Source organism: Mustela nigripes, unplaced genomic scaffold, assembly GCF_022355385.1.
Source record: "Mustela nigripes isolate SB6536 unplaced genomic scaffold, MUSNIG.SB6536 HiC_scaffold_148, whole genome shotgun sequence".
Taxonomy (NCBI): Eukaryota; Metazoa; Chordata; class Mammalia; order Carnivora; family Mustelidae; genus Mustela; species Mustela nigripes.
The window spans coordinates 557,342-566,039 of NW_026739562.1; positions in this window are offsets into that span (position 1 = coordinate 557,342).

Sequence of the window (8,698 nt, forward strand, 5' to 3'; positions counted from 1 at the left end):
TCACCATGAAGCCTCAGTATGTCAATAACAAATCTCTTCATACCCTCTTGGTGTATGTGCGGTATCATTGTTCTCAACATCTGAACTCACTTTTGGGTGGGAGATCCATCCTGCTTCTATTGGGATGACTATATTACCTGTTTCCTAAGCCAAGTTCTGCCACTGAATGACTTCAAATTGTAGAAAAGCAAGTAGCATTTATGTATTTCTATTTGTTTGCTTTCCATCTATAGATAGGTAGGTTGGACCATAATTATAGTCACCAAATACAAGAACTGAGCATCATCACTCCCCATTGCCTGGCTCATGGCCAATAGCTCTGTGAAATCACACACTCTTTCCAACTAAGGCTGCAGGGAGCCTCATTTTCCTAATCAACTGTGTGGTCTAGGAAATTACCCCCAATTACTCTTCTATCCTTAAAAGTCTATGAAAGATACAGACACCCATTGCTAGTAGTTTGCCACTCAGTCTCTGGTTATCATTTTGTTTTGTCTGAGCAGACTTTCGCTCCGAAATCCAATAGCTATATCCTGGCCTTCCCCTACTGCTTCCTTTTTAGAGTTAATAACCTGGTCTACAACCTAATCTTTCTCAGCATTTACTTTCGCTTCCAAGTTTCATAGTTCTCAAGATAGAACACATCAACATTCTGTAAGATATTGGTCACTCTTATTTTAACCTGGCTTGTTGTAGAGCAAAGCACTAGTGAATGGACAGGAAATATCAAGACATACCCCTTCAATTCTTGAACCAGGGCATAATATTAGTGGTTGTAATTCACTGCAGGTGGTTTGTACTTTACGCAAAACATGAACTGTTATGAGTGTACACGCCAACAAATGAAAAAGTCTACTATTACACATCGCATCTTCACGTGTGAAAAACTGAAGTTTTAGAACACATAGGTGAAAGGAAAAGAAAGTGAAATGGAGACTTGCACGGATCCTGTTTTTACAATGTGCTCCCCATGGCCAAGCTGCGGGTCTGGCTTTCTAACTCCTGCAATGTGCTTCTGTGTTCAGAGATCATAAGAGGAGTTTCTTTGTGCGATTTTTCTCTGTGCCTTCCATTTCATTTTATGTGCTAATAAATAAACTATCAGAAATTAACTAGCTGTAAGAGACTACGATAAATAAATAATTAGAGCCTGGTGTTGCGGACCAAAAAAGAAAAAGAAAAAACAAAACAAAACAAAAAACCCTCTACTGGATAAGGAGTCTTTGATTCTTTTCTGCTTTTCTCCTTCTCAGGAGCCTTAGGCCAATCACCAAAGCTCTCGGAGTCAAAAGTTCCTCCTCTTTAGCAGGAAGGAGATAGAATAGCAACAGTCTAAGACTCTTTAGAGATCCCTAAATTTCTTTGATTCAACTGGTATTATATCTGGAACATGGAGGGACAGCGTACAGTAAAACTGACCTTCACTATAGAACATAAAATAGTGTGTTAGAGCTACAGATGTAGAGATAAAGAAGTATGAATAAGTTTTTGTCATTTTATACTAGGATAAAAGGAATTGCAGCCACTCCATTCAAGCTGCCACTTATTGTGTATTCAGTTAACAATGTGTATTTAAGAAATCGTGATATTGTCAGTCTCTAGTATGCATTGATCACTTAGGAAACATTTTTTTTTTTTTTTTGCAGTCATTAAACTTTGCACATAAGGATCCTAACCTGCATAACTTTATCTTCTCATTAGCAGGGAAAATATACTAATATCTGAGTCTTTCAGTATAAAATGTGGGATGATACAAGCACCAATATTTATCCCCAACTTACAACAGTCTTTCAAAGAATTCATGTCTAAAAGGAGGCTCATTCATCACTTCATGTGCCCTATGGGTTTATTTTTTCCCATAGGGAGGTGACATCTAGACAGCGTGAATACCACTGAATTAGTCAAATAAACTAAGGCCATAATTCTCACATTTTTCTTCTCTGTTCTCTTCTGCCCTTTTCATTTCTATTATGAATCAGAACAACATCCTCCTAATAAGTCTTCTTTCTTTTCCTCACCTAAGTGGGAACACAATGTAGCCAGAATGAGGTGTTAATGTACAAATTTGATCATTTTTTTCCCTCTCCATTTAAATCCCTTTCGTGGTTCTTCTCATTCCAAGGATAATGGGGACACTTTAGTAGGACATGAAGCCTGTTTTTATCTAGCCCTTGCCTACAGCTCTCAGCTTAGCGTGACCATTCGTTCACCATTCCACCTCCACCAGCAATACAACCACACCTCCCGTTGCCAAGACATACTGTGCAGCTTTCACGCATCTGCTTTTCATTCAGTGTTAACTCAAAGCCTTTCTTCCCCATGCCTACCTATCACCAATTAAACTTCTATTCTGTTATGAAACTGTTATGAAGTCTTTTTTTTAATTTTTTTATTTTTTATAAACATATATTTTTATCCCCAGGGGTACAGGTCTGTGTATCGCCAGATTTACACACTTCACAGCACTCACCAAAGCACATACCCTCCCCAATGTCCATAACCCCACCCCCATCTCCCAATTCCCCTCCTCCCAGCAACCCTCAGTTTTTTTTTTTTTAAGATTTTGTTTATTTATTTATTTGACAGACAGAGATCACAAGTAGGCAGAGACTCAGGCAGAGAGAGAGGAGGAAGCAGGCTCTCTGCCGAGCAGAGAGCCCGATATGGGGCTCGATCCCAGGACTCTGGGATCATGACCTGAGCCGAAGCCAGAGGCCTTAACCCACTGAGCCACCCAGGTGCCCCAACCCTCAGTTTGTTTTGTGAGATTAAGAGTCACTATGGTTTGTCTCCCTCCCAATCCCATCTTGTTTCATTCATTCTTCTCCTACCCACTTAAGCCCCCATGTTGCATCACTACTTCCTTATATCAGGGAGATCATATGATAGTTGGCTTTCTCTGCTTGACTTATTTCGCTAAGCATGATACACTCTAGTTCCATCCATGTTGTCGCAAATGGCAAGATTTCATTTCTTTTGATGGCTGCATAGTATTCCATTGTGTATATATACCACCTCTTCTTTATCCATTCATCTGTTGATGGACATCTAGGTTCTTTCCATAGTTTGGCTATTGTGGACATTGCTGCTATAAACATTCGGGTGCACATGCCCTTTCGGATCACTACGTTTGTATCTTTAGGGTAAATACCCAGTAGTGCAATGGCTGGGTCATAGGGCAGTTCTATTTTCAGCATTTTGAGGAACCTCCATGCTGTTTTCCAGAGTGGTTGCACCAGCTTGCATTCCCACCAACAGTGTAGGAGGGTTCCCCTTTCTCCGCATCCTCGCCAGCATCTGTCATTCCCTGACTTGTTGATTTTAGCCATTCTGACTGGTGTGAGGTGATATCGCATTGTGGTTTTGATTTGTATTTCCCTGATGCCGAGTGATATGGAGCACTTTTTCATGTGTCTGTTGGCCATCTGGATGTCTTCTTTGCAGAAATGTCTGTTCATGTCCTCTGCCCATTTCTTGATTGGATTATTTGTTCTTTGGGTGTTGAGTTTGCTAAATTCTTTATAGATTTTGGACACTAGTCCTTTATCTGATATGTCGTTTGCAAATATCTTCTCCCATTCTGTCAGTTGTCTTTTGATTTTGTTAACTGTTTCCTTTGCTATGCAAAAGCTTTTGATCTTGATGAAATCCCAATAGTTCATTTTTGCCCTTGCTTCCCTTGCCTTTGGTGATGTTCCTAGGAAGATATTGCTGCGGCTGAGGTCGAAGAGGTTGCTGCCTGTGTTCTCCTCAAGGATTTTGATGGATTCCTTTCTCACATTGAGGTCCTTCATCCATTTTGAGTCTATTTTCGTGTGTGGTGTAAGGAAATGGCCCAATTTCATTTTTCTGCACGTGGCTGTCCAATTTTCCCAACACCATTTATTGAAAATGTTATGAAATCTTAAGAACAAATGAAATCTTAAGAACAAATTGTTTTCTTATTCAAACCACTTTTTTTTTTTAAAGATTTTATTTATTTATTTGACAGAGATCATAAGTAGGCAGAGAGGCAGGCAGAGAGAGAGGGGGAAGCAGGCTCCCCGCTGAGCAGAGAGCCCGACATGGGACTTAATCCCAGGATCCAGAGATTATGACCTGAACAGAAGGCAGAGTCTTAACCTACTGAGCTACCTAGGTGCCCCTTATTCGAACTACGTTTGCATCTTGAGACACTTTTATTAACATTTGTTTCACATTGAGTATAATCATGACTGTATCTGTTTGTATGTTGTGTACTAAATTACAAACCATATGAGGAATGGGACCTTGTTTTATTCTTTTTTATTACCCTGAGTTCCTTGTTCAGTGTTTGACACAGAATATGTTCTCAATTAAATTAATTGAATGGATCTAAAAACAATAATGATCAATGTGTATTGAGTGCTTGATATCTGCCAGGCACTGTTTCCCTGTTCTGAGAGATTTTCATGTATTAATTCAATTAACTGGAATAAAAACTTCATGAGGCAGGTACTCTCTTTATTTTATTATTCAAATAATGACAGAAAGACACAGAAAAGTTTTAGACTTTGCCCTAACCACAAAACTGGGATGGAGACCTGGGATTTGAATGAAGGCAATCTAGTTCAAGAGTTTAGGCCTCACAGACCAGGAGACTAAGGATGTGTTGGCAACTTGCTCCAAATCCAGCTTAATATTTAATAACAAAGTAATTAAAACCAATTTATCATGGTTTTCAATCTATAATACAAATTTTAACATCTTCTTAATCACATACCAAATGCATTTCTTATTATTTTAATCATATTTTCTGTCACATACAATTTTGTGTTTTTATGACTTTTATTCCAGATTTATACTATAAAATCAACTCTTTCAATTTGGAACTGTTTTATTTGATCATGTAAGTGACTAAAACAGACCTTATGACCCATGATGCTAGTGGGTGTGAGAGTAAAGTCTACAAAGGGATTTTTACACAAAGGATTCCATGAGAATCATAATAGTGGACCTAAGTCCAGTCCTCATGAATTCAGGCTTCTGCCTTCTGCTCCACAATAAACTCCATCTTTAGAAAAATTAGACTTGTCTCTTGGCCATGAAAGAAAAAAGTGGTGACAATAATTGAGTCTCCCTCAAAGAACTGTTGTAAGAATTAAAAAGAAAAAAAAAACTGAGTCAAAATATGTGGAATACTTAGCATGGGATCCAGATTATAGTATGTTGTCAATCAGCAGTAGTAACATCATTGCACAGGAAATACTTCCTGAAAGTATGTTTCTCTTGAAGGGATATAGGATATATTCAGATAATACCTGTACCAGGATGCCAAGTTGTATCATTTAATAAAATCAAATCATTTTGAACAGACCCTTAACTTTATTAAATTCACTAAACAAGCTGTTTTGGCATCATGAAATTTAGTTTTCTTGAATTGTCTACTGAGGAGCACAGATCCCGTCTGATATTAAGAATAACTAAAAAAATTAAAACAGCCAAAATATCAAAGGATTCTATTGCTAAATATACTGGAGATCCTTTCATACTGTGTGATCTACTAGAGATTTAGAGATGTTTTATAGTTAAAAATAATTATAGATGCTTTTTAACCTACAGGTTGTAACACTTCTTTGACCTCTAAAACCTTTCGTTAAGAAGGCATCTACTGACATTTTATAGAAAGGAGTTACAGGAAAAGACAGTTCAGAAAATGCTGAGATATAGAAACCACTGTCTCTATTTTGACTTCGAATTATCTTTTTGAGGCTGTTCCAGCAATAGGGAATCTCTTTGACTCAATTTTTTTTTTTCTTAATTACCTAGTCATGAAAATAATTTTTTTGGTTTACACTTAACTTTCTGGCCAGTTACTTAGATCCTAACAGAACTTTGAAATGTGTAAAGTAAATCCTCTGATCCATAAAGTAATATTATTTGGAGTTCACCATCTTTATTTGCATTGGTGCCAAGTGTCAAGCTTTGATTTCTGATTAGCAAAATTAATTTCTTCTGCTAGTTGGAATACACACGATAGCTCCATATACCCAAGAAAACACACCAAGGTGTCAGTCTGTTCCAACAGTATTCTGACATCTGGATAATTTCCAGAACATATAAGTAATAAGACATTTGTTTATTTATTTATTATTTTCAAATTTTCTTGATGGTTATTGGCTGAGAGCATCTTGCAATCATAATAAGGACCACAAGGGCCAGTCCAGCCCCAACACTGATTCTCAGAAGGTTGAGACTGGCACAAAACAAATACCTACTCTTGAACAAAAAGCTAGAAGAAAAGTTCTATGATCACATAGAAATCCTATTCTACAATTGTTAATAAGTTATCTATCTGAACTCAGATTAACCTGTTTGTCTCCCTTTCCCTCTGCGCCTTCATGTGCTCAAACTTTCTCTCTCAAATAAATAAATCTTTAAAAAATATTTTAAAAATAACATGGTTATGAAGTTGCCATAATGTATATTTATTCCAGTTTACTTGGTCCCTAATTATTAATTACAACTGGATTAAAAATCATATGACATCAGGGCACCTGGGTAGCTCAGTCATTAAATGTTGGCCTTCAGCTCAGGTCATGATTCCAGGGTCCTGGGATTGAGCCCCACATCAGGCTCCCTGTTTGGTGGGAAGACTGCTTCTTCCTCTCCCACTCCCCCTGCTTGTGTTACCTCTCTCCCTGTCTCTCTCCATCAATTAAATAAATAAAACTTTAAAAACAGAAACAAAAACTTATGACGAAAAGGACAGTGATATTTTGATAATTTGTAGCAGCCTGTAGTCAAAGCAAAGCTCCCAGATTTGATAATTCTCAGAACCCTGACCCCCAAAACATCTCTGGGTATTTTACCATTAGTTAAGGGAAACAAAATAAAAAATCAATCAATCTTGATGTGTCCCAAATGGTTTTTCATTTGACACCTTCTGAATCTCCAGTTTGGCTTTCTAGTGATGTGCCAAGATTCACAAATACCAACTCTGTGCCAAAAAGTAAGGTTGATTGCTTAGGTCAGACCCAAAGATCCCTGCCTAGAGAACAAATTTGGCTGGTTAGATGGTGGGATCATCGAAATATGCAGGGTTTTGGACTCTTGGGTAGAGTGCAAACTATGTTCCTGAGAAATGGTAGCATAATAGGAAAAGCACTGAATTGAAGTCATGAGATCTGAATTAGCTTTAATATCAGCAAACCATAATTCTGGGTAAATGACCACCACATTTGAGCTTAGGTCTTTTAATTTCAAGTCCAGTGCATTTCTATTTTAATACAAGGCCTTTAAATTCTGATAGTATTAGCAAACCCAACAAACTTCTGAGGCCATTATTAAGATGAAAGGAATGGTTAGTAATACTTAGCATTCACTATAGTATAAATATTGCAATAAACAACTCAGATCATGTAATATTCAGAATTATGTTGTGATATTGGTAATATTGTCCTTTTCCAAGATAAAGAAAATGAGCATTTTAAGTAAGGTCACATGGCTAATAACTGTCCTGGCTAAGATTTTAATGCAAATATATCTGTCTATAGAGTCCATGCTCTTAATGGTTATGTTATGTTATATCCAATTCTCATTAAAATAATAATTGCAAAGTTTTGTTGTAGTGTGTTCCTTCTAAGTACTCCATAATAGTCTGAGCCATGGTATACCATATAATTTACTACCAGAAAATTGCTGGTATTTGCCTAATTTCTTCACACATCGTACTCCAAATAGTTAACATGACTTGCTACTCTGTAAATTAAATCCAGTCATCTCTACCTTTAAAAACTATTCTGACCATGACCACTCTTCCTCCTTCACTATAACCAACCTTACCCAAACTCATCGTCTTTTTGTGGATTATCTCAGCATTCTCCTAAGTAGTATTCTTAATTCTTCTATTTTCTCTAACCCTGTCTTATCTCACAAGAGCAGCCAAAGTGATCCTATTAAATCAGAAGATGGATTATTTCTGTCCTCTGCTCAAAATTACCCAATGGTTTTATTTTTCACTTAGAATCAAAGTGGTAAGTATTTTTCAGTGGAGTGCAAGACCTTATATGGTCTACTCCTCTCCACCTTTTGCCATTCTCACAGCCTCTCTGAACTCATCTTCTGATAGACTCTACTTTGCTCATGCTGTGACTTCAAACCCAGCAGTCCCCTTCTGTTCTTCAAAAGTGTTGCTCCCTCTGCTGGAATGCTCCTTTTCCAGGTATCCTCACGCCTTACTTCCTCACCTTTGCCTTGTCTTTATTCAAACGTCATCTTCTCAGTGACACTGCCACACAGAGATACTCCCTACATTCCTTCCCTGCTTTGCTTTTTAGTTCAGCCCTTCAAAATACTGTTTCTTTGATTTATCTTATTTATTTCTATCTACACCTGCTCAAAGGTAAGCCCCATGAAAAGTTTTATTAATGTTTTTTCTCCACGACTTGTAACTATGCTTGACACAAACCTTTGATGACTCAATTAATAGATGGATGGAACAGCATGGAGGTTCCTCAAAAAGTTGAAAATGGAGCTACCCTAAGACCCAACAATCACACTACTGGGTATTTACCCTAAAGATACAAATGTAGTGATCCGAAGGGGCATGTGCACCCAAATGTTCATAGCAGCAAAGTCCACAATAGCCAAATTATGGAAAGAATCTAGATGTCCATCAACAGATGAATGGATAAAGAAGAGTGGTGTGTGTGTGTGTGTGTGTGTGTGTGTGTGTGTG